The sequence below is a fragment of the Anomalospiza imberbis genome, chromosome 10 (assembly GCF_031753505.1).
Source record: "Anomalospiza imberbis isolate Cuckoo-Finch-1a 21T00152 chromosome 10, ASM3175350v1, whole genome shotgun sequence".
NCBI lineage: Eukaryota > Metazoa > Chordata > Aves > Passeriformes > Viduidae > Anomalospiza > Anomalospiza imberbis.
In genome coordinates, this window is record NC_089690.1 from 23186882 (window position 1) to 23213633 (window position 26752).

General features: G+C 42.2%; 1 long non-coding RNA gene across 1 annotated transcript in view; it reads left to right on the forward strand.

Annotated features, from left to right (window-relative positions):
* The first annotated feature begins 209 nt into the window (after positions 1-209).
* The window catches only part of LOC137479598 (uncharacterized), a 59070-nt gene continuing 32527 nt past the window's right edge, over positions 210-26752 (forward strand). The window contains exons 1-2 of the long non-coding RNA XR_011002381.1: positions 210-343; positions 624-722. This is a non-coding gene — a long non-coding RNA (uncharacterized lncRNA). The remainder of the gene's footprint in view (positions 344-623; positions 723-26752) is intronic.

Genomic DNA, 26752 nt, shown 5'->3' on the forward strand with positions numbered 1-26752 from the left:
AGAATGCAATGGTTTCATCGCTCACAATGAGGAGTGTGTTAAACCTCAGGTACAGAAATTCCACTTCTTCAGTTTGGCAGATGTAGATTAATTCACACCCTGTAGTTGTAAGAGAGACAACTAAAGACTGATGTTATGGGGTTTTTTTGGGGGTTTTTTTGAGTGTGGGGGGACATTTTTGTTTCTTTGGGTTTTTTTTGGTGTTTTGTGGGTTTCTTTGCTAGGTTGGTTGGTTTTGTTTTTCAAATCTCCTAGAACCCTGGGAGAGTTTCAAGGCATGAAAGGGGAGTTATTGTTAAGAATGTGAAGCAGGAATGGATTGATCCGTGCCAATAAAATTCAGGTAAATGAAAAATTTATATCTGACTCAGACAAAACAAAAGGAGGACAAATACAAATAATCTTGTAATAAATGGTTAAAAGTATGTAAGTTCTTTAATAATTGTTGCTTGGTATTGGCTGCTGAAAAATACATCCTGTTACACGAGCTTTTTAATAGTATTGTAAAGTTACTTGATTAAATTAGTAGTTTATATAATCTACTTTTTCTTGATACCTTGGTATATTTGAGAAGCAACACAAGATGACCTTCATTCCTATTAAGTTTTATTTCTGCCTGATAGGTGATGAACTCTGAGAGCAACTAAGTCATTACCATGCTGGTGTGTGCTTGTAGAGAGGTCCTGCAATATTTTTTCAGTGACCCAAGAGACAACCTGAAGGTACTGAATAAAGTTTGCAGATGGTCATGGCAGCTCAGAAGTTATAAATAAAAGACAAGATCACTGTTGCAGTTTTAAGAGATAAGAGACAAAATGTTAATTTCTTTGCCTAGGAATAAAACAGCAATCAGTTTGAACGTGAACAGAGGTTTTCTGTTTGTTTCCCTCTTTCCTCAGATTTAAAACTTGAATATAATTGCATAATATTTGTGATTCCCACTCCCAGGACAAAGTTTTTTTCCTGTTCAAGTCCCAAGAGTTCCTTGTTTGGCTGAAGGCACAGCCTCCAGAGCCAGCCCTCTGTGGGCTGTGTGCCTGTGCAGGCAGGAGATGCTGTGACAGCCCTCAGGACTGGGGATAAATCCAAAATGTTGGGCAGATGTGACAGTGGGGGAGGAACCACATATGTGGGCTCTCTGCTGAGTGGGTGAGTGTTGGGACCATGGATGCTGAGAATTTCAGACTTTCTGTGCTGATAGGCACTGACCCCCAGGAGAACACTGCATTTGACCTGAGGCCGTGGAGAAGGCTTCCAAAATGGAAGGACAGAACTGGGATTGTGGGGGTGGAGTTTGAATAGAAGTGTGTAATATCAAATGGTGGAAAACTTAGAGTTTAAGGGTATAGGATATAGTAATATATATAAAGCAAGATGGAGGTTTTAGGGCAGAGGCTGCTCCTTCTTCTTCACCTTCTTCTCCATGGGTTTGGGTGGTTTTGTGTAACTGGATAAAAAAGTCCACATTGCCGCCACGGGTGATTGGTTATTGGGTTAAAAGTAAAAATAATTTAGGTGTCATTTCTTAATTAGAAATTTATCCTTTGAAAGTCTTATAAAGAGAGAGATAGGGCTCCATTTTTAGTTTGTTAGAGTGAAGTGCTGTAGAACCCAGGGTTTTTGAGACTGTAACATAGATAAGAACTAATAAATATCTAAGTCCAAACAAAAAATACCATCTCACACTTTTAATCCCAAACCTAACAAAAAAGAAAAAATCCACAGGTGAGAATCCCAGTGATCCTACTGGGTGTGCTGGATGCCACACTTCTCTTTGGACACCTCTCAAACCAGTGCCACCTCCTGTCACTGAAATAGAGATTTTTGGAGTTCACTTAAGTTAACAAAATGAATTAAGCATTTATATTTTAACTTGTAGGGTTATGTGTTGAATTGTAACCTTTTACTTAAACCTCTGCCATGGTTCAAAGGCACAAGAAAATGCAAATTTCTGAAGCTTATTGCATAAAAGAACAATACCCAGGGATGCAAAGAACCAAGATAAAGAAGCTTCTCTGTCTCCAGGCCTATTAAGACTGACAGACGTTCACAGATAAGCACTGAAGGACCGAAAGCACACACGCAGAGAGGAAAAGTTCAAAAGTTCAGTAATGAGGAAGACCACAATCTTCAGCCTCCAAAGACCCCCGAGAGACCCCCGTATGACCACCACAGCAAACCACACCTGCCCAGAAGGGTGGGGACCTATTTAGCATTGAGAGGCGAGGACAGGCGGGGCCAGGGGTTGAATATGCATGAAAAAGTTGTGTAATGTGTTGCATATGGAACACCTTTGTGAATAAAATTGTGGGTCAGACCAAGGCTAGGGGAACAAGTTTTTGGAGAGATATCTCACTTGTGTCGGGTGCTGACATACATACCCACTTCATAACAAGTTTTTGGAGAGATATCTCACTTGTGTCGGGTGCTGACATACATACCTACTTCATAACTACATCGAGTTGTGGAGTCTATTTATTTATTCTGCGTATCGCTTCATCACCACGGTGGCATTTGCACCCACTTTTACAAGGGGCAGCTGCAATGAGCATTGGTCTGGCAGGGATGGCAGGATGGGGGGACACAGCCCTAAGACATTGTTGAAGGGACTCAAAATCATCCCATTACAGTGTGGCTCTGGAAAATGGAGGTTTTAAGTAAAAAGAGGGGAAGGGAGCCTGATGTCCGTGGCCAGGTGAGGATGCAGTCTTGCTAACAGACTCAATTTCATACAGTAAATGTAGAAGATGACCCCAAATTCAGTGGTGTGGGAAACGGAAAAACAGAAACTTCTGCAGACACTGAAGGGTTTGATCTGCAGCCTTAAAAGAAGCTTGGACTGATGGAAAAACAAAATACACAGACATAAGGCAGAAAAATCATAAACTTCTATTTCTATAGTTGTAAGTAAGAATATGCCTTAAGTAAGTGAGAAACTGCATTGATAAGATGGTGAAGGGTTTATAGTGTAGGGGTGTAATTGGACAGAGTAAGCTGAGAGTTTAGGGGTTACAATAGAAGCATGTGTGTGTACGGGTGATAGGAGCCCACTGGGTAAAAGTATCCCCCGTGCAGCAGAAGTGAGTAAAGGTGATAGGTTAGAAAAGCAAAATAAACTTTGTGGTGTTTTTCTATTGGACTAGAAAGTTCTATATTGTCTTGAAAGGAAGAACTTGTGACCACTTTGAGCTACGGCCAACTGCTTGTTCTCATAGAACTCACGGCCTCTGAGACTGATGTTTATGTGACCAATAAATCATTTTTAGCCTAACTGTGGTCCCATCCCTTCATTAAAAGTGGCAATAATGATTCAGTGGATTTAGCTAGACATGTTAAATTTTTTTAAAGTTAAAAATGACTGATATTTATTTAGCAGTAGTGATAGCTAATACCCAGAAAAAAAAAAATCCCTTTAATAGCGTGCTTGGGCTCTTGACTGCTGGCACACTGAAGACTGAAACTGCCTGCTGTGGTCCAAGGTATGGAGTGTCCAGACACAGCCTGAACAAACACCATGGCCTGTGCTGTGCTGGAAAACATCTCAGTGACTGCAGCAGACCTGCCTGGCTCATGGGAGATGGGGAGGGAGTAGTGAGGACAGGCAGATGCTGTAATTGAGTTGATGATCCCCATGAATCCCCTTCTCCCACTAGAATTAGGAGGGTAGGAGGCTTCTCACTGTGATGACACTCAGACTTGGCTCGTCCTCCTCAGCCTGTCTGAGGAACTGTGTGCCTATTCACTGACTCTCAGGGGATGCTAATCAAGGTGTCACCTCCCACCTAGCTGCACTTTAAAGGAGGCACCAAGGCAATCCTTGAACATGTCATTTCTCTTCATTTTTTTGGGGGTGATATGGGACACTTTAAGTCACCAGTTAATACACAACAGTATATCTTGAAAACAGCTGTCTTCCCTACTCCAGTAAAACAATGGAATGCCAACTCCCATGGGAGTTAAGCGAAAACTGAATAAGAAATTAATAATCTTCTTAATTTTCAGAAAAATAAATTAATAAAAATGTATTAAATTAATAAATAAAATAAATTAAACTTATTAAATTAATAAAAAGTGAATCAAATGTCTCCTGAGCAAAGGACTTAGTCATTGCTTATTGACTGAAGAGCCACAAGAGCCACACTCCCACTGTGATCAGTATTCTCAACCATTACCAATCGGTTTGTGTTTCTTGGCTCTGCAAATCCTTAACAAGGTAAATATCAACTCCCAATTTTTACCAGATATCACCACCACTGTTTTGCAAATCAAGGTTAACTTCCTCAGTGCATTTTTCATTTTCAGCTGGATTTAGCTCTGTCCTGCCTTCTTCCATCCTCCATGTGGGCAGCCTCTTAACAGGAAGGGTCTGTGGAAAACTCCTGAGTTTGGTGTTTGCTTATGAAAAGTTTATTTACAGTCTGGGTTTTATGGAGAGAGTGCTTCTACTGGTGCAGGAAAATAAAGAGATAAGTTTTCTTAGGATGACAGTCAGTAGAAATAAGGAATATGATAAGCAAAATAAGTGCTGTGGAATCTCAAACTGCTTAGACACAGCTGTATGCAGTGCAACTCGTGACACCTGCAGTGTGTTTGGGTATAAATACAATAACCTAGCCCTCCCTTCCTCATGGCCAAGCTTTATTAAAAGTACTGCAGCAAAATCAGAGGCTGGCCTGGCCACCCTCACCTCACCCAAACTGCCCAGGTGGGTTCAGTGGTCAGTGTCTGTCACACAGATTGGTCAGATCAGGCGATTTTGTCAAATCAGATTTGTCAGATCAGTAGATTCATCACTCAGAGGCACAGGCCCCACTTGTGCAAGTTCAGAGGGCTTGGGATTACAGCTGGTTTTGCAGCAGCAGGACAAGTCCCCTAGGAAAAGCTGAACATGCATGGCTTTTTGCAGCATTGGAGGAACCCAGAGAACTCCTCAGCAGCACAAACTTGAATGTGCTGATGCTCCATTTTAGGGCCTGCATGTGTAAATTGCATTACAAGGTGTTATAATTCGATCCCAAGGTTCAAATGATGATAAGGCATCATCAGAATAACCTTGAAGAACCAACAAAGCTCATTGTGGCTACTTCTGTGCATCCCAGATCCTGCCTGCTGCAGGGTGCTGGGATGTGGGACTGCTCTGTCTGACAGAAAAGGAGCTCCCCCGCTGTGTCCTCAGTGTTTCACAGCATCCCTGCTCCCTTCCAGTTTATATCTTGGACACCATGCAGAGAGACACCAGCTCAGCTAGACCTAAAAACAAGACAAAAGTTTTAGGTGCTGTCAGCTAGCTTACCATTAAATCCTAACACCTTTTCTGCTCTTCTTTTTAGATTTTGTTTCATGATTGTTTGCTGAGCATTTCCTCTAGAAACTTGACATCATTTCCAGTAAGTGTTTTGGGCCACATCCTTCTGCCTCCTGAGTTTGGATGAAGCAGATGAGTTTCTGTGCAGGTTAACATGTGGGAATGAGGGGAGCCAGCAAACCTTCTGAATTACAGCATTGTTCCTTAGCAGCATTATGAGGTGTAGGCAGCCCATTAATCACTCCTGATTTCTAAATTATGAATCACTAACGAGAGTGCAGAAGAAACAGAATGCAAATGAAAAGTGGATTTCATTTATTAAAGCAATTTCAACCACATCTCTGAAGATAAGAAAATAAATTCTGATTTTCTAGACTAGGAATAATTAAGAACTGTAATTATTAACCTAAAATTACAAATTTACATACATCATTCTCACAAAGAGCAAACACAGGCAAGGTTTGGTATTCTCCTTACGTTGTGTTTTGAACACAAGAAAAAGCAGTGCAGCCTTTCCAGAAATTGGTCAGTGAGGCAAAAGCTGATGACCTGAAGTAGCAATTTAGTCTTTAAGCAGCCTCCATGATATCAGTGGAGAGTCTTTTCCATATAAAGAAGGAAATTGCTTGATATGAATAAGGTATCAGATGTCAGATATGAATGGCTTGATACACCTTGATCACTTGGTGAGTTCCCTCTGGCCAAACATTGTGAAAATCAAAAAAACCAGAAACTTCCAAAAACACTAAAAGATTTAATCTACAACCTTAGAAGAAGCTTAGATTGATGTAAAAATACAATACACAAACATTAAACAGAAAAATAATAAACCTATAGTCCTATAGTTTTAAGTAAGAATATACCATAAGTAAGTGAAAAATTGTATTAATAAGATAATGAAGAGTTTATAATATGAGAGTGTAGTTGCATCGAGTAAGCTAAGAGTTTAGAAATTATAATAAAACGTGTGGATACATGAGTTAAGAGCCCATTAGACAAAAGTATCCACAGTGTAACAAAAGTAAGTCAAAGTGACAAGTTAGAAAACCAAAATAAACCCTGTAGCAACTATTAATTTAGACATACATTAATATTAATATTATATATTAATAATAATAATAGTCTGTATTATATTTCATTATATATTGAATATATATTAATTTAGCTATCTTTTTAGAAAGTTATCTATAAATTTAGAAAGTTATATATTATCTTGTAACGAAAAAACTTGTGACTACTCTTGAACTATAACCAACAACTTACTCCTTTAAAATCTCACAACCTCTAAGACTGATGTTTATCTAAGCAATAAATCATTCTTAACCCAAAAATAGTCCCATCCCTTTATTAGAAACAACAACAACAATAATAAAACATTTCCCTGAGGTGCTGTGTGTGAGTAAGCACAGTGTAGAAGTGCCAGCCTCCTTTCTGAGCATGATTGAAATTCTGTATGCTGTACACTGCACATAGAAGTTTAATCATGGGAGCAGTGGAAAAATGAAGCAGTGGAAATCCTTTTAAGCAGTGGAAATCCTAGAATCAGTGGAAATCCTTTCATTCTTACAGTGCTAAAAGCTTTGTTGTGACCACAGCAGTGATTTCAGTGCTTGGAACTGGGGGACACCAACCCAGCACAGCTGTACTTCCCACTGCACACACACCCCCACCTGTGGGGGTCACACTGCCTGCCAGATTGAGCTCTTTTCTGACCCAGAGGTGGGGCAACTGAGAGGTGTTTTAAAAACTTCGATTCCATTTTCAGGCTTATGAGAAGGGTGAGACAATACAGATGTTATAATTCACACCATCACAACCAGAAGCCGACTATTTCCTAATTACAATGCACTAGAAGTGTTTCTTGGCCTATCAGCTTTAGCCACACCATGCTGTAGATGCCTTAAAGCCAATCATCTAAAATTACCCCTCGTGGGTCCCACTACAATGCACCTTTCACAGTTCTATTTCTCCAAAAGTATCCAGCCTCATTTGCAAGGCCATCCTTTGAAACTCGTTTCTGGCTCCATTTCTCTCTCAGCAATGTCTGTCCTATTCCATGGCATTTCTAAGTCAGCATTTCTTATCTCAAGGTTTGCATAGAGATGCACACTGTGTGAGCCTTCTGTCAGGCTTTGAGAGTTCTCTACAAATCCATTTCCCACAACTGCCCACAGCAGGGGTCCTGCACTCCCAGTGCCACAAACCAGAGCCTGTGGAAAAGGGAAGCTTCACCAGGAAAGGAGGGGTGGTAGCAGTGTGTGAGCCTGGGAGTAGGTCTGCAGGAAAAGCAGACTTGGCTGATCTAATAGAGAGAACTGCAAGAGAAGAATTAAAATGATGGGAAGAGATGAGGAAGAGCCTATAACAGACCTACAAGATGACAAGTGAGAGCAGAGCAGAGCATGCAGTGTTCTGCAGTTCATAAAGAGTCAAGGACAGTCATCATGGGAGGGTTTTAATGGCTCCACTATTGACTAAGATTAAGAAATACAGAATGACTGGGGAAGGATTAATGTTTCTGGTGGTTATTTCAGGACTGTTTTCTTGCTGCTTTTTCCTAGGCAATCAATAAGATCAGAAGCTGCAGTGGTTGGAAATGAACACTAAGTGACAAAAGATAGAGCCTTCATCGGAGAGAAAATGGTCATTATACCATTGGATTTGTTTGCGGTACTTAGGAGGAAATGTTCAAAGGCAGCAACACAGAAATATTGGATTTTTAAAAGGTAGATGGGGAGGAACGTAAAAAAGGCTGGGATGAAAGTGATTGAAAGAACAATTGTCCAAAAATTCCACTCAGGAGCAGTCAGATCTAGGGCCTCTGAAGAGAAACCCTATTATACAAGTCCTTCTACAGTAAATGGTGACAAAGGAAGCCACCTTGGTGTGACATCCCACTCTTGGCTGAGCAGGAAAATTATTGTTTAATCAGCTGCCAGGCTAGCAGGGTAGAAATTAAGTGAAGAGGATGAGGGAGGGTATTTCACCACAGACTGTCATCAAGGAATACAGAGAGTGGTCCTTGCCCATTTTCATGGAACAGTGGTGATTTCAGCTGGCCCAGTCCTCCAGAAAGTATGGAAGCTCTGGGAGCACTACAAGGATCACTGATGCTAATCTGTTGCTCCCTGTGCCTCTTCTCACTTGGAGGATTTCATCTGCCACCACCTGCTCCCAAATCCCAACAGATTTTGCATCCTGCTTGGCACAGCCTTGGACTTTTTACCTTTTCAGCAGATTCTTGCCCTTGCCTGCAGCCCCCTGCCTGCCTGCCTTTCCCAGCTGTCTCCCAACACAGACCTCTGGGACCAGCTGTTTTCTCCTTGCAAAGAGAAGGGAGAAAGAACAATTACCTCAGTAAGTGCCATCCCTAATGTGCTGTGCTATATCCTGCTTTGTTCTGCTGCACAGGAAGGAAGAAGGATGTAGCTGAACACTCCCCAACGAGCAAAATAAATGAAGCAAAATAGTTAATGTCCCTTTTATTAAAATAAGTGGTGGTTAAAAAAGCAAAATGGAAATCAAGGTTGCGGATTTGAATAAGTACAAAGTCTCTTTTAATGGAGGATTTCCATTTATAGTAAGTTAATAAATGAGAAAGAAATGTCTAATATTTTTATAACATGACTAGCATGTGTTTATAGACCATTATAAGATGATCAGAAAAAATGCTACATGGTTACCTGTTGAGGCTATGACGAGCTGTGTGACTCTTAACAACTGATCATTTTTTAACATCTGTTCCTTTTCTGAATCCCTTAGAAAACCTGTGCAGAATCTTCACATGAAATCAGACCATCTACGGAGTGAGGTTTGGATGTGTCCCACCTGCTGTTTCTTGGATGCTGCCCCTGGCTCCTGCCAGGTGGAGCTGCTGCTGGAGACAGACTGAGGATGGGGTGGCTTTTGCTTTGCAGTAGCAGTGTGGGGCTTTGGAGTCCTGGCAGGGGAAAGAGGAACAGGAAGAACTCTGTTGATTAGGTAAAACACAGTGTTTTCAGCAGACATCTTGAGGGGCTGTCAGCACTGACTCTGCTCCCCTGGGCACAAGCCAGCCTCCCAACCACTGTTGTTGCTGGCACTTTTCTGTCAGACAGAGAGAATAGGCAAAAAGGTTTATGTGGGTAAAATTCACTTTCTCATTGTGTCTCCTCGGGAGCCTGGCTCCCAAGGGAGTGGGAAGAAGGAAGGAGTTGGACTCTCTTCAGGATCAAAACACTTCATCCTGGTATCTCTGACTTCCACCAGCGTGTGTCCCTTTTTGTCTTTCTCAGTGAGTCTGTGTCAGGCCCCATGTTCTTTTCATGGCTGGTTGAATATTTGAGAGAAGCCACAATTTGCTCCCCAGGCCAGGGCTCTGGTTGCTTTTAATCAAGGCCAGGTGTGCTGAGCTGCAGCTGCAGCTACAGCCTGGGAGCCGCTGAGACTGAGCTGGACTCTGTCCCTGGGGGGCTCAGGAGCTGCAGTTAAGCTCAGGTCCCAGCCCAGCTCCTTGTCTGTGGTCGCACTTGGCTGATTCTGGACTTGTCCTGCTAAACTGACCTCCTGTCTTGACCCTGAGCCTGTGTCCTCTCTGCAGGCTGAGTGCTGTGGGGCCATTCCCTGTGATGAGGAGGATGCTGCCCTGTGCCTGCCTTGCTGAGCACACCACTTGTGATCAGCCAGGTAGGAAAAATCTGTCTGAGGTTTCATTTTTTTCCCCTCTGTATTTTTGAGTGCTTTCTTTGGCTTGTGATGAGATGCTGGGAAATGGAGGGGGCTACCCCTGTGTCTTCTGGATTGTTTTTTGAGGTGCTTCTGTGGAGTGGGATGGCTTCTTCCTGTTTCCACCTTTAGTGCTTCTCTTCCTAAAATGCTACTTGCTATTGCAGACTCTGTCTCTCTAGCTCTGGTTTTTTTTTTTTTTTTTTTTTTTTTTTTTTTTTTTTTTTTTTTTTTTTTTGTATTTTTGCCAAAGAGAAAACCCTTTTGGACCAGTCGTGTAGAGCTAACAGCCTTGTGCACACCAGCACAGTCCCACCATCTCTAAAGTAATTGGCACAATCCCACCATCTCTAAAGTAATTGGCCCTTCTCACTTAAGCACCTCTACTCTGTGCTATCCAGGAGGAGATTGTTTTGGACAGCAACTTAACAATAAAGCAGATTCTTCAGGAAAGAATTCTCTCCAAATCAGCTTGTGCTCTGGATTCAAGAGTGACTGTAGGAAGGTGGCTGTTCCTTGGCCCTGGAGAGTTGTGGGGTGTGGGTATTTTGTTGGTGTGGTTGTTGTGTTGTGTTTCTTTAATATACTGCAGAACAGTTGTTTTAACACATAAAATGAATCTGTAGCTTGGTAAAGTGAATCTGTAGCTTGGTAAAGTAAATCTGTATAAAAATACTAACTTTTTTTTATTAAGTCCTTCCTTTGGGAGTTTCGTTGTTCATCATTCTTTATGTTATGGAGTGCAAACTGAGTAGCTTTGTACAAATAACCCTCTTTTAACACCCATCATCTCATAGGATAAATTTCTTCTTGTTTCCAGATATTTCCTTGAGATCAATTCTAGGCATAATATGCCTAATCGTTACGATTTTAAAAATCACAGTGGTGGATAAGTACATTTTCTGCATTAGGACAGTGGGTAATACTCAATGAATGTACATTCTCCTACCCATACCCATACCATTCTCTATTTCATGGCAGTGTCATCACAGGATATGAGCCCCTGTCCCAGTGTGGGAAGTGAAGTCGTGAACTGGCTTAGAAACAAAAATGTTTCCCAAAAGAATCTGGCCAAAATTGCAGAGCATGATTTAATGCAAGAAGGAGGGCAGGCACTGAAAGGTCAGCATGATGACAGATGATATTTCACTCTGCTTAGAGCTGTGCAGCTGTTTGCTGCTGCAGGAGGGGGCTGAGGGAAGGACAAAGCCCAGAAGCAGTATATCAACACAGTGTGTCACAGGGAAGTGTTTGCTCCCGGAGGTGCCCACCTGGCCCTCAAGATGCTGCAGGAATGAATCTATCTTGGTTTGAAAAGACAGGTGTCTGCTAAGGAAGGCAGGAGCCTCCCCTGAAATGGAAAACGGAAACCCCTCCCTCCAAATTGTTATAATTTTGGAATTAAGGGGGTCTCAGGCAAAGGTATGGGAGTAGGAATAACAGTTCTTCATTAGGAAATCTAAAAATACAAATGCAATAGTACAAGCAACAAAAAAAAACTATTGCCAGAGTCAGAACAGGCCCTGACAGCCTGTGGGTCAGGGTGTTGGCAGCAGTCCCATTCCATGATGGCTGCAGCCCTCCTGCAGTGCCAGCTGTGGCTCTGCTGGAGCAGCGATCCAAAACTCAGACTGTATCCAGGTAGGAATGCTTGGCTCCTCCCCTGGGCAGAGCATCTCCCCATGGGATGATGGAATTTTCTCAGCCATGCAGGGACACTCAGTGGCCATGAACAGAAGAGATCTCCTGGAGGGAGGATTGGTTGTGGGAGAGATAAAGAAAAAACTGCCCCATGAGCAGCAGAGAACTGCCCCAGCTCTGACAGATGGGAAATAGAATAGTCACCCCCTTTCCAACCTAAGACATCTTCCATGGGCTCATGCCCAGCAAGGGGCTCAGGGGGTTTGGAAGATAGTTCATGGAAGAATTTTGTGCATGGCAGTGTCTCTGTTCCACAGCTTTATACACAGCTTGCTTGAGGTATATTTTCTTAGCAAAGTACAGGAGACTGTGTGTTTGGGTGAGGCAGCACAAGTCATTCTTTTTGGCATTATCAGTCTAGCATAACCTGCAAAATCTAGTGATTATCTTATTCATCAAAACAGATGACATCTTTCTTAGACAGATTAATTAAGGGTAAAGGCATAAATTGGTGTGGTAAATCACTCTAACAAAAAAGTGACTTTCCTGGAATTATAGCTTAGCAAAATATATATGCTGCTCTGGCTTATGCAGCTTTTGCTGTTATCATAATTGAAGATGCAGAAGACATTAACTCTTGAATACCCTCAGATGTCATTAAGCAAAGAGGGCACACATTCTTCTAAATTCCCACAATTCCTGTTGTGCACAATTTTGGCCCCTCATTCTTTGAAATTAAAATAGAGTGGAAAGTGTGCTACAGATAACCAAAAAATATGCTTTGAATTTCTGCATATTGGAAGGAAAAAATAAAAGCCCCTGTCAGTGGTTGAAAATCAAATCCTGTTCATATGTTTTCACTAAGTAAGTAACTCTCTCAAAGAGCCTGATTTGAGGGAGGGAGTCTCTGGAGGCTTCCCTTGAAATTTCTGGTTTGTTTCTTGTGTTTAGCACAATGGTCCTAAAGACTTCATCATTTTCTTGCTGCCCCTGGTCTTACTGAACACAAACAACATCACAACATAGGGGAAATGAGTATCTTTACATTTAAAGGCGGTTTCCTTTACACCTCTGCTTGGTGTAGCTGTGTCTGATTGCTGTGACAGGAGACCCAGGGAATGCCCCTGACCATGGGGCAAAGTTGGCTAAAGGTAAGAGTAACTTCATGTGTGAGATACAGAGCTCAGACTGGCATGAAGAATTCAGGCTCTGAGCTGCTGGTGTGGTCACCTGTGGGCTCAACTTCTTTTCTGTCAAGGTCAGGATTAAATGGGTGGGACGGTATTTCTTGTTCAGACTCAGATGTTTATTTATTAATTCTTATCTCTGTTACAGTCTCACAAACCCTGAGTTCTACAGCACTTCACTCTAACAAACTAAAAATGGAGCCCCATCTCTCTCTCTACAAGGCCTTTTAAGCATAAACTGTCCAATTAAGAAATGACACCAAAATTATTTTTACTTTTAACCCAATAACCAACCACCTGTGGCTGCAATGTGGACTTTTTTTATCCAGTTACACAAAAACACCCAAACCCATGGAGAAGAAGGTGAAGAAGAAGGACTAGCCTTCATCCTAAAACCTCCATCTTAGCTCTGTATATATTACTATATTCTAAACCCTTAAACTCTAAGTTTTCCACCCTGTGATATTACACACTTCTATTCAAATTCCACACCCATAATCTCAGTTCTGTCATTCCATTTTGGAAGCCTTCTCCATGGCCTCAGGTCAAATGCAGTGTTCTCTTGGGGTTCAGTGCCTGTCAGCACAGAAAGTCTCAAATTCTCAGCAATCAGGGTTCCAACAGTCACCCATCTGCCTGTCTGGTAGAGGCATCTGCATGCCGTGTGCTCTCATGTCATGAGTGGGGGCTGAAAGGCTCTGGGGGGCTGTGCGTGGGGCTCTGTGTCTCGGATGGGCTCTCTCACTTCTCTCTATTGAAGCTCTTGCATTACATATTGTTCCGGCTTCAGGAAAGGCCAAGACAGAAAGCACCACCATAGTCTAGCATTAGGATGCTCACCTGAGAGTTGGGGTGGGAAGATTCCCCATGTCTCATCTCCTCTGCTTGGTGTGGGAAATGACAGGCTGGACCCTTGTGTTTGTGGGGTGAGGTGGTTGATGCCCTGGGAGGAGTGGATTGGCCATCTCTCAGGAACAGCTCCCATGAGGTAACGTGGCTCCTTCCAGGTGAAACTGCCAAAACTGCTCCTCCTGCTCTGTTTTTGTTTAGAGCTGTTGGTACAGCTGCTTTCTGTGTCCCATTGTGGGGGAGAGCCTCCCCACCAGGGCTGGAGTTTAAGGCAGGAGGTGCCAGCTCTGTGTCTGCCAACACTGCACATGCATCTGGATGTAACAGAAGGAAAATTCTGTCTGTGTCCAGGGAAAGCTGGGGTCTGCAACACCCCTGGACATGGACAGGGTGCAGCAAAAGCTCTCAGAATTGTGATTTCGGGCTGGAGTTAAATGTAAACACCATGTGTGCCTCTCTCCCTTTGTCCTTTCTGAACAGTCTCTAAGTTTCTTTTCTGGATGAGTCTTTGGCCTCTTCTGATTGCTGTCTCATGTTCTCTGCTGGGTTGGTGTGACCTTTGGCAAAGGCTCTGCATGCTGCTGGGTGTACTGCTGGAAGGAGAGGACTGTCATAACAGCTGCACAGATTTCACTGGGATGTATTGGTGCCTGTAGGACCACTCAGAAACCATGGCTTGAAGTTCTGAGACTCACCTTCCAACATGCATCAGTGATCCTAAATAAGTAATGAACCAAATGTAGTTAAGATGCAAATGTAAATTATCTTATTTTCAGCTTGGCTTGCATTAAGCTGTTAATTTCCATTAGCGTTAATGAGAAAATACACCCAAAGGTTTTCTCCAGGCAAGAGTTCTTATCCTCCTAACCATAAATTCACTTTTATAGTTTCTTTCAATTGAGGATATTTGTATTTTGCAAACTTAATTAAGAATTAATTAATTAAAAATATCCCTGGAAGGAAGAGCAAATGGCATTTTCCTGATTTTACCAGTGAGTGAGTGGATGTTGCTCAGTGGGGTGTGGGACTCCTGGCTCTGATGTTGACATCTGCTACCATACTTACCATTCATATTTACCTCTCATACTTACCACTCTTACTTACCATTCATAATTACTATTCTTACTTACCATTCATACTTACCATTCTTACTCTTACTTACTTATTCATACTTACCACTCATGCCACCATATTCAACTTACTGGGGACTTTGACAAGATTCTGTCTAGTGTCTATCCATATACATCATCTAACATATTGCTTCTCTGACAGCTGTTTAACTGAGTTGGGGAATGGGAGAGCTGTTCTGTTTAGCCAAGCATCTCACTTGAACACAGCAGTTCTCTTTGTTCTGTTTGCTGTTCTATTTAACACCCACAGATCTGTTGAGACTTTTGTATCTGCATTTATGGAAGAGCAGACAGCTTCACTAGCTGTCTGCAGAACCGGATCCCATTTTGGCTGTGAGCTGTGACTGGCACTATGAAACACCACACTGGGATCTTCACCCTGTAATTTCCTACCTCTGTCTGAATGAGCAGCCTTGGTGCTGTTCACAGTGGCTAGCTAATTTCTACACATTCATTCTATGTCATATTTGTTCCTAGCACTCCATCAGATTTGTAAACCAAATTCACAAATGATGGGGAGCATGTTTTTCTTTGCAATTAGGGTTATTCACCAGTGGCATAACTAATAGAAGAACAGGAAACTGAGAAATTATACCCTTCTGCTGGAGTCTGGGGGTGGAACTTGGGAACAGAGATGGTAGGAAACAGAAAGATAGAATGAAAATGAAGGGGAGAGGATCAAAGAACTAAAAAGAGGCAAGAAGGTGTGGAGATGAGACATTGGAACAAGAGAAGTGATTACAGCACATGAGAAAGTCTGGGGAAGTGGCTGTGCATAAAGAAAGATATTTCACTTTCCACAGAGGGAAAGAGATAATGAAAGAGGAGCTAGAAAAGTTTGTTACTGTCTGTCTCTTCTCACTTCTTCACTGCTGTGCAGCCTGTATGTTGGAGAATACCATTGCTCCAGGTGTATTTTCATCCCTTTTCCTTCGACTCACATCCAGAGAGCTGTACGATCATGTGAATCTCAGTTTTCAGTTCAAAGAGTCTAGCTGGCATAATCTGCTTGGACACTTGAGCAGTGGACTCTAAGAATCCAAGCCTGAAAGGAAAAGAAAACATATTTGAAATTGTCTTAATGAAGGATGACACAATTATTTATGTTGAACAAGTGAAAAAGAAACAGTCTTGTAAGATTTGTGGGGTCTTACCCTTTCTATAGCTCTACACTAATGTTCTTAAATCCCTTGACTTGCATTTTAACTTTGCATCTTGAAAAAAAAAGGAAAAATAAAAGCCAACCCCTTTCCTACCTGTATCTCTCTTTATCATCTCTTTTGAATTTTAAAATCTTATTTGGAGAAGAAACAATTCCAAACTGTAATAACCATGTCTCTGAGCAGTTTTGTGCTGGATGGAAGTCACTAATCCTTTTATGTCATCCTTTGTGAGGATGAGCCTTGTCTAGCCGTATATATTGATTAAAATTAAGCATGACACAAACCCTTTCTAATCTTAAAGGATTATTCTTTTTCTCTCCTCCTGATTTTTTTGAAATAACTCTTTTGTACCCCAGCTGATCAACAAACTGCCTTTTTTTTTTTTTTCTTAAACAGAAATTGAGTGAATTGATTTCCTATTTGCTTATATTCAGCTTTAATGAAATATGCAAATGGACACTTCCAGGGCACAATATTGCAGGTTAATCTGAAAGTGGACATCCCTGTTGTGTAGGATAGGGAGCCAGAACCCATTTATGCATATAGTGATTAATAGAGAGGGTCACAAAGAACAATGGGATTGCTTCTGTGCCAAAACATTTGTTCCTTTGTTTTGGTTTATACCTGTGCAGTTTTGCTGGCTTGGGGAATTGTCCTCACACATAGCCATGATGAATAATCTGGTTTTTTGGATGTGTGGGTTTGGTTTGGTTTTCTATTGTTGAAGACAAAAATTGATTAACTGCATCCTTTTTGATGAATCATGCCAAGTGGCAGAGTAGGATCCAAGTCATACCTCAATTTGGCCTGTGTGGCCAGAACTGTATGTAATTTCTATTTTTCCCTTTAGGACTGGGACACAAAGGGCCATCTGTAAAACAACCAGTTGCTAGAGGCAGCCTCAGAGCACACAATTTTTAAAACAAACTCCAGTGAACTGTCTGCACACATTTCTACTCCTACTTGAAGCCATGGGGTTTGCTGCTCATTTTAAGAGAGTACTTATCTAGTACCCTGTGACCCCTAAAGGCCAGTACGCTGCACTAACCTTAAATTTACACCAAAGAGTTTTTCCTTCCTGTTCCTAGTTACTAAGAGGAGGTGAGGTTGGTAATTCCTGCTGCCAGGTCAGGCAAGGAGCTGTATTTGTCATGTGGAGGCCAGCACCTGCCTTGAGGAGCAGCCATGTAGCTGAGAAATGCTCTGTGGCAAATCCTCACAAGTCATAGCAACTAATCCAAATGTTTCAAGAAGCCATGTAAGCAAAGGCAAGGCTGTTTGTGCCTGTGTTGATTACTGTGCTCTAAACAGAGACTTGTTTATAAGGAAACCATAATAGAAACTGGAACTTGGGCCTCCTCCTGCCTGTCTGTGGCTCACCATGGCAGGATGTGGAACAGAAGCTGTGTTTGTAGGATACTTGCCCCAGATGTTCTGTGTGGCCTAGGGGACACTCCTGCCCCTGCTCTGGGGGTTTTACACTGCACATCTGTCAGACCTGTGACTTTGTACAGTGTCTCACCTTGACCAGAGCCACCAGGTGCTTCTACAGCATAAATAAACAACAGTGCAGCACAGAATGCGCTACTGTGTACAACAATGCTGCTGCGCCAATAACCAACAGCAGCTGGCAAAATACCTTGAGTACTGGTAAAAATTGTTCTCTGAGCACAAGACAAAAGTTGTGACAAGGTTATGATCTATTAAAACACAGTTTTTGCTTTGCCTCAGCAGGTTGCTGGGAAGAGACTTTCCCAGGCTACCACTTAATTACCATTAATGTAGTTACAGGCTGAAGCAATAAACTCTCTTTTGGCTTTCTGCAAGTCAAATTATTCATTAACAACTGCTGGGCAAAGCCTAGCCAGCTCATATGCTTAAAAACCAATTAGATTTATCCCTGGTTTTACTAAGGTTCTCTCTGGTCTTAAAAGGTTCATCAGCAAAGTTGGAAGGGGCTGGATCTGCAGCCAGTCTTTTGGGGCTGGACATTTCCTTTCTTCCTTCTTCAGGGTTAATGCAGGATTCCTTTTGATACAAATCCAACCTCTTGGATTATTTGGTGTGGTTTTCTCTCTGTAATTAAGAATTCACTGACAAAACTGGCTTCAAACTGGCTGTTAATAGCTTATTAACAATGGCTGTTCTTCTGGTGTATCCCCTGTAATACTGGGGGGGTTGGGTTTTTCACTGAAAATCTAAGCTGTGAAACCTGAGCTCTCCTTTCTGTACCTTTCAACATACTTCTTGATAGGAAAAACTGCGCCAGGTTATGCATCTGTGAGCTCTAGTCTACTTTATAATCTAGAAGTCAAAACTAAGCCAACTTTTCATCAAAAAGTTTTGATTTAAAAAAGTCAAAAAATAACAACTTCTCATCCAAGTCCTAGAATTCCCCTTTCTTTGGCACTAGCAAAATACTGGGGGAAGTAAGTGAACCCAAGTCCTTCTCAGAGCCTCATTCACTAAGAGTTGAGGTTTTCCTTTGCACCTGGCTTTAGCAGGGGTAAGAGTTGCTAACAGAGCACTCATCCCCAGTACTCTGGAGCCTGAGATGGGCATGGCCCAGGGCTTCCAGGTTACCACCCACGAGCCCAGTGCTCTCCCTTCTCCTAAAGAACTCTTTACCATCTCTGATAATGTAGGTATCTAGCTCAGTGGTTTTGTTTTTTATGAATTTTGCTATCTGAATAGAATTTCTGAAGTACACAAAGCCATCCAGTGCTGAAATAACAACACTGCTGTGCTGCCAGACGGAAACAGCCTTGAGCCTGTCAGTATTATCGGCTGAAGGTAACAATGGCTAGCTCACATCCCATGATGTGACTCTGGAAACCAAAAGTAAAATTACATTTTGTGGTTTTATGAGCAAACTGACATTTTAAAGTAATTTTCATTTAATAATGTAAAGCAAAACCAGCAGCTAATTCCCTAAAGCAATGTAGCAACTTCAGACTGTTGAGGCTGTTCTGCCTTAGTGTGACAAAAAATGCTGCTGTAACAAACTGGACAGTGAGGAATTGGATGCACTCCCTGTGAGCACATCCCTCCTAACAGGAGCCAGGGACACCAGGGACTTGGCACTGCCCTGCTTTGCCTTGTGCTGCATCACAGTGTGGGATGGAGGGGTTTGTCCAGGGGTTGGTAAATTCACGGCAGTTACCAAAAGAAACACTTTGGACCAAGCACCAGGATATTTAACTTTGGCAAAGCTGCAACACTCATTAAATAGTTTCTTCCACTAGACAGGGCTGCTCAAAGGCCTGTCCAGCTTGGCCTTGAACATTTTCAGCTACAGCTTCTCTAAGAGGACCTGTGCCAGGGCCTCACTATGGGAATAAATCACACAGGCTCCATTTTCCTCACGGTGGGAAAAGCCCATTCTTTATTCACATAACTCCTTTCTATACAGTGTTACAGACCTCATGTGGGACTCCAGCTGGTCAGGAGCTTTCTTACCAATTACTTTATTGGTTATTAACAAGTTGTTATTCTGTGTTGATTGGTCACTCAAACCCTCGGTGTGTACATGCAGGAAAGTTGTTTGTGAGAGACAGTTTTCATTTTTCTATCTAACGGTGCAAAACCAGTTTATACAGGTGCAAGTTGGTTTTCACCCAGGAATAGATTGTTATGTTAATGACTGCTCACACCAGGATTGCTTTCACATGGCAACTTGCAAAGGGCTAGCCACTGATTTTAGGAGAGCAGGCTTGATTTTACGAAGCCTTTCTTTATGATTTCTCTACCTTACTTCTCTTCTTTATGACTTCTCACCACTCTGAAAGGGAAGTATTTCTTCCTATTATCTAACCTAGCCCTACCCTCTGTCAGTTTAAAGCCATTTTCTCATGTCCTGTTGCTCCATACATATTTCAAAAGTCCCTCCCCAGCTCCCTTTAGGTACTAGAAGGCACTCTAAGGTCTCCCCAAAGCCTTCTCTGCTCCAGGCTGAACAACCCTGACTCTCAGCCTATCTGCACAGCAAAGGCCAGCTCTGGTCATCTTTGTGCTCTCCTCTGGACCCACTCCAGCAGATCTTCCTCCTAATATTGGGGAGCCCCAGAGGTGGATACAGCACTGCAGGGGGGTCTCAGCAGAGCAGAGGGGCAGAATCACTTCCCTTGATCTGCTGGTGCTGCTGCTTTTGATGCAGCCTAGGACACAGTTGGATTTTATGAGCAAAATCCATCAATCAATGCCCCCAAATCCTTCCCCTCAGGGTTGCCCTGGATCCACTCTCTCCCCAGCTTGGATTTGTTACAGCAATCTTTAAAGCATTGAGATTTAGGCTGTTAAACATCTGTGTTGAGAGGATGGAAAGCTGTGATGGAAGAGGAGCTTCTCCGCAGGTATCTTTCCAAAAGAAAGGCTCAGCCCTGGCTCTCCTACAAGCTTTAACTTCATCACCTCTCATGACAAATGAGGCCAAAGGATGCAATGAATTTCCTTCCTTCTCTGTTCTTACTGGCTTCCTTCCCAGAATTTGGCTCTGACTTTAATTTGCCTCTTACTCTCTTCTACAGCACATTTGTGCTTTTAATATTCTCCTTTTAATATTTACACCATTTGCTGGTGTGAATTAAAAGCCCATTTGCAGCTGCTGTTGTATTAAATGGGTTTGTAGCTGCCAGTGCCTTCTGTGTGAGCTGCTCTGCTGCACTCAGCAGTGTAACACACAGGATCACCTGGGGTTTGTGCACCCAGCCAGAGGGCAGGGGAAGGCTGGAGGGGCGAAGGCTCACTTCTGGCATGTCCACAGCATTTAGAAATAAGGCTGGTGAGACAGAAGGGAAGCACTGCTGCAGGACAGTCCAGGAGCTGACAGGTCCCACCAGTGACAGCAGGAAAGTGCTGGTGGGGCTGAGTGCTGTGAGTGCAGACAGAATCCCTGCTCACACAGAAGTGAGCACCCTGCAGAAAGGAGCCTGTGCCTGCCCTGTGCTGCAGACATGGCCCATTTCAGCCATGCTTTTCATGTCACTGCTCAGTGTCTTTTGCTTTTTTTGGCTTGTGAGCACCATAACGCGCAATTCTGTCATAGCTGAGATGGAGACAATGCAAAACAACACACTCCATTTTCAGAAGGCTTCAAACCAGGTTTTATTCTAGCATGCATGCTTTTTTATACATTCCTACAAAGCTCAAAGTTTACACTTTACTCATTGGTCACGAGAGACAAACAAAGTGCTCATTGGGATAGGCAGTTGCAGGTTTCTCTTATTTATCCTTCTTTCTTTCTTGGTTTCTGTGTCACCAACCTTGGTAGAGAATTTTTTCAGGGGTGAACACGGATCCTCTTATGAAACTTCTCTCTGGCTCACAGAAGTGGCTGTAAAACCTCTTCCACACAATTCTAATCACAGCCAGAGACCTGAGGGGTTTGAAACCACCAGTAATTCAGGAAGTGTGAGAAAACAAATGGGAGATGGAACAGGGAGCACAGAAGATCAGGATATTCTAACCTTGGTAGGGTACAGGCTGTGAGATAAGTGTCCACAGATATGAGACTGAGAAAGCACAGCACATGCAGATACCAGAGGTTTTGAAACTGGAGTTTTGTACGGCTGCCAAGTAACAAAACCAATATGCTCTGTAACTAGTGGATGTTATAGATGAGTAATGAGATGGTTGGCTCTCACAATTAAGGTGTGAACATTATATGTATGCTAAGAGAAGTTGTGTAGATGTATAGTTATGTTACTGTAATATATCCTCCTCCTCCCTTGCATTGTTATGATGGGATGGCCTCGGTAGTTGGGGCATTTGGGAGGATTGGTTTGCTACTATGGCAACACCTGACCTCCAACCAAGGTGTAAGAAGGTGATCTCCACCCCTGGACAGCAAGGAAGGAGTCTCTGACAAGACTTTAGGAGGTGCTAGAAGTATAAAAGGCAGAGCATCCATTTTGAGAACGTGGCTGGTAGTCACGGGAGCTCCCAGCGCTGTCATTTTTCCTTATTTAGTCCTTTTGTTGCAGTTTTTAAAATTTTAATATGTTGCAGTTTAATAAAATTTTAAGTAGTGAGCAGTCGTTTCTCACAGAGGATGTGACTGCTTAGAGCTGTAACAGTATAAAACTGCACTGTGAAAACAATATTGGGACTTTAATGACTTCTATGCCCTTTACCTCTGTGCTCAGACTTCAATAAACAACCTCAACTCTGACTCCTGCTCAGGCTTTGGCTTTTTTGGTTCGATTGCTTTTAGCCCCCTGTCTTTCTTTGGAGTCCTGTCCCTCAGTCACCCGTCAAGGAAGGACTTCTCTGGTTGTTGTGTTACTGGTACACATTTACCGAGTTTAATTCAGCAGATCAGGGGAGGAAATGCACACAGGAGTGGAGGGCAGGGAAGGTCCAGGGAGGAAGAAAAGAGAAAAAGGCTGAAGTGTATTTTATCAACTTATAAGAAAATTAGATGGTGTGAATTACTTAATTAAAATTAAGCATGACACAAAATCTTTATAATCTTAAAGAATTATTCTTTTTCTCTCCTTATTTTTTTGAATTAACCCTTTTGTACCCCGGGTGACCAATGAGATGCCGTTTTTTTTTTTTTCTTAAACAGAAATGTTGCAGAGTGAATTGATTTCCTATTTGCTTACGTTCAGCTTTAATGAAATATGCAAATGGACACTTCCAGGGCACAATACTGCAGGTTAATCTGAAGGTGGACATCCCTGTCCACCTGTGTGCATTTTTGTTATCATATCTCACACCAGTGCTTACCAAAGGGAGAACCCAAAATTGTGCAGCAGCTTCTGTCAGACAGCTTTGACCCTCTGCACCAGAGACTTGAGGGCTTGAAGAAACCTTGTCAGGAGTTAGAGGGACTTCTGCCAAATTAAATGCACATTTTGTATTACAGGTAAGTGAGCAAGGCTGAAGCACGGGAAAGGGAAACTCTCGATGCCCGGGCACCTGGGAGAGGCTTCTGTTGTATTGTGGGGTGAGCCTGGGAGGTGGGGCAGCCTCTTCTGCAAAGCTCAGCAGCACGTATCTGCTGGCTGCTTGTTTCTTAGAAGCACAATGAGACAATGGAGTGAAGTGCTGCTGCTGCTACTTTTTGCAGAGTGTGAGCAAGAAAGAGGATATGGATTAATATACTGCAATAATAGCTGAAAACTGAAGAAAAACAAAGAAAACTAAAATTAGGAGGACTTTTCCCAGCTGGATTTTACACTGGTTTGAGGATAGTAGTATTTCAGAAATACCCAAAAGACACAACTCTGACTTTCTGCACTCTTAGTTGAAAGAAGACTCATTTGGAAATTGAGTATTGCTTGTAATGCTTATGATTTTGATATGTTGGTTTACAGAAGGGAGGCATATATTAAAAATAATTAAGCAGCACTGGCATTTCAATGCTGCTCAATTATAGCACTCCTCTCTTGAGGATGACAGTTATTAGACTGCAGGTGTGACTATAACCCACATTTCTCTGGAGATGACTTTTTTGGCTGTGTTTGAAAAACTGTCATAAACCTTGTTGCCTTTGTCTTCCATTTTTTAGCTCTTGATTTTATTGGAAGGAGGAGGATAAGGGAGAACATGGGGAGGAACATGACAAAGGGAAGAAAATAAATGAGAAGAGTGATGATTGCTATTCCAGGAAGGTAAAGAAGAAAGAAGGCCATTCCTGGCAGTGCCCCAGGAAAGTGCCACTCAGCCGTGACTGATTCTCCTGGGGTGAGTCGCTTCCCTCCTAGAGTAGTCCCAGAAGACTACTTTGAGAACTTGCATTTACAAGTGATTTCAAGGATATTCCTTTATCCGGGCTACACATCAGAAACCATATAAATTAACGCTCTCATTAGAGCCCATGAGTAGGTACAGTTTGTCTCTTAAGACTCACCTGAGAACATCCCTATTTAAATGTAAATGCAGCCTTCCCACGGGGCTACAGGGATTTCTCCCACCTAAAGCACAGAAAGGAAGGGGGCAAGTGAAAGGAAACCGTTTTGCACACTAGATCTGAAGGATGAGGATTTCTTCCTCTCCGGGTAAAATTTATTACTTGTGTACTTTTATGCCCTGTAAGTCAATCAAACATAACCCCAAATCATTGTGTTCTAACATACCGGTCAAGAAAAACTAATTCTGCAGTTTCAGAAAAATCCTTTTTCAGTGGTTATCACAGGGCCTGTTTTGATACTGTATTGCCCCTAAAAGTAAATACAGTCCTTTAGGAGCAAAGAACCTCGAGAAGAGGCCAAATTCTGGTGTCAGCTTCACAGAAAACACAACCCTCAAAAGGCTATCACAGCTGTATTTTGAATTTGTGTCCCTTTCTGCTGGCCAGCTCCTGTTCTTGTGCTTCCACACTTAGCAGCAGCCAAAGCTTGAACTGCTGCAAGGCTCCTGTGAAGAACCTGTTTCTTTGCCTGAGTTTATCTGAAAACCTCGAAAATTTTTATTTGGAGGTTGCAGAAGATCTGCCCCGACCTGGGCTGGGCAGGACAGGGGTGTAGAGCAAGGAGGAAGGAACTGAGGCAGTCCTATGGGAAAACTTGTGAGAGGCTTGATGGAAAACTTGCCTTCAAGGCTGGGGAGTGCCCCAGGGGAAGGACACCAGTGCAAGAGCTCTGTCTAAGGAGCACTGTGCTGTGCACAGTTTAAGCTCACCTGCTTTCTGTTTAGTCACTGAGCTATTGGTGTTGCAGTCTTTCAAAAACAAATGCAGAACTCCCTTTGAATAAACTGAATTCACTAGGTCATTGTGCTGAAGGCACAGCTTGAGCTACGGTAAAAGTGGCACCAAAATGAGCCGTGCTGGTTATGAGAGACATCTGAATAAAGGTAAATAGGTGAATAAAGGTGAATAAAGCAGAAATGTTTTCCCGTGGTTTTGCCAGAGACAATTTCTTTCTTAGCTTGAGAAACTGATCACTATTTTCAAACCAGTTCTGGTGCTAGATACTTGGCTGGTTTTGTTTTCCAGAACTTCAGGTTTGTGTTTAACAGCCTGCCACTGGGAGTCAGATCTGTCCTTCCCTGTCCTCACCCTTCTTTAAGATATTGAGCAACTTTGACATTGAGCATTTATTGTGATAATGATATTATTATCATGTAACAATTGATCCAAAGCCTGTTAGTCTCTCCACTTTCTTCAGTGAATTTTGGTTTGCCCAGCTCAGCTCAGACTGGAGGATTACCTTATTCTGTTAGAACCTCTAAAAAAAGTGTTTTAGGCCCACTGACAACTGGCACAGCTGTTCTTTGAGTCTGTGCAAGACCACTGGAAACGGGCTCTCTATGGATCTGAAAACCATAAATTAAGAACCACTGAACTAAACAGAGTTCAAATAATTCCTCAAGCAATAATGGATACTTTTACCTGCTTCTGCCTCTCCCAGCCCTGACCAAATCCAGCTTTTTCTGTTTTACCTTAATGGGTAGAAGGCAGCTGAAGCAGTACACTGACAAATAGGAAAGCACAATTGCTTCAAGGAAGTTACCCTTCACATGAGCCACTTAAGGGGAAAAATAAAATTGCTTCATATAAAACTCCATGGTTTATTGCCTAAGCTAGGAAAGGGTAGTAAAATAGTACTGAGTTGGAAATTTTTAATTAAACCAATGCTTGATGACTTAAAATTTGTTTATGATTTCTAGCAAAGATTAATGCACAATAGCAAGCCAAACAATTTATTATTTCAGAGCTTGTTGTCATGTAATTTGTAGAACTGAGTGAAAAAGAGATTATTACATTCAAACAAATTTATTGTTCTGGAGCCTGGAGTTTTTCTTTAGGTTGTGTTTGGCTGTTTTTTTAAAGAGTAAAAGTACATAAATTACAGCACTGAAGCAACTCTTTGAATTTCCCTGGAGGAGTGGGATACTCACACAGGCTTCAGACCAGAAGCTCTGAACTCTATTGATCAAGGCAGAAGGCTTGGGTTTCCCCAAAGCTGTAATCACATATTGTTATAGATGTAGACTAGAAGCAGATAATTCATTTGTCTAATCTTTAAAACAGCTTTTTTTATTAAGGGAGAGATTTAGGATGTAAAATTGCACAAGAACATGTACCTTTATATCAATCTTGGATTTTCAAAATTTTATGGAAGATGATTTCTCAGCTACAGGAAACAAAAAAACTGCAGAATCCTTCCTGCCTACTTCATTTTTTCTAATTAACTCGCTACAGCCACAGCTACAGCCACTAACTATCTACAGTCTCATTAAGGAGACTGTTCTTGATCAAACTTTTCTGTCAGTTTTCTTAATCACCAAATTGAATTTCAGCTCTTTCAACTTGAGGACCATTATTCTTCACCTTAATGACAGGACTTGATTTAAACTATTCCTTCACGGTGCTATTACAGTTAAGGATTAAATGTTAAAAAGAAGCCATCCCAAAGCCTCACTGTACAAAAACTGAAATCTTAATTTCACTAAAATGAAATGACAGAAATTTTCAGGGTACAGCTGTATGAAGAACCTCTCAACTCATCTCAAAGCTGTTTAGAGGTTTCTTCCAGTTTTCATTCCTGACCCCATATGCCATTAGTTCAGGAGCCCCTCAGTTGTGGAGGGGGTGTGTGGGCTGGGATCTCACTCTGAGCCCCAAAATAATTGCTCTGGCACCACAGAAAGGAGTGGGAGCAGGATGAAGAACGTCTTTATTGCACAAAACAATATGCTGAGAGCCACACAGGAATCAGACCAGGTTTAGGATGCCAGCAGGATTTTACCCTTAATGCTTCCACATGATAATTTGGTGACAGGAAATTATGACTAACTGATTGCTAGTTGGACAAGATGTGTATG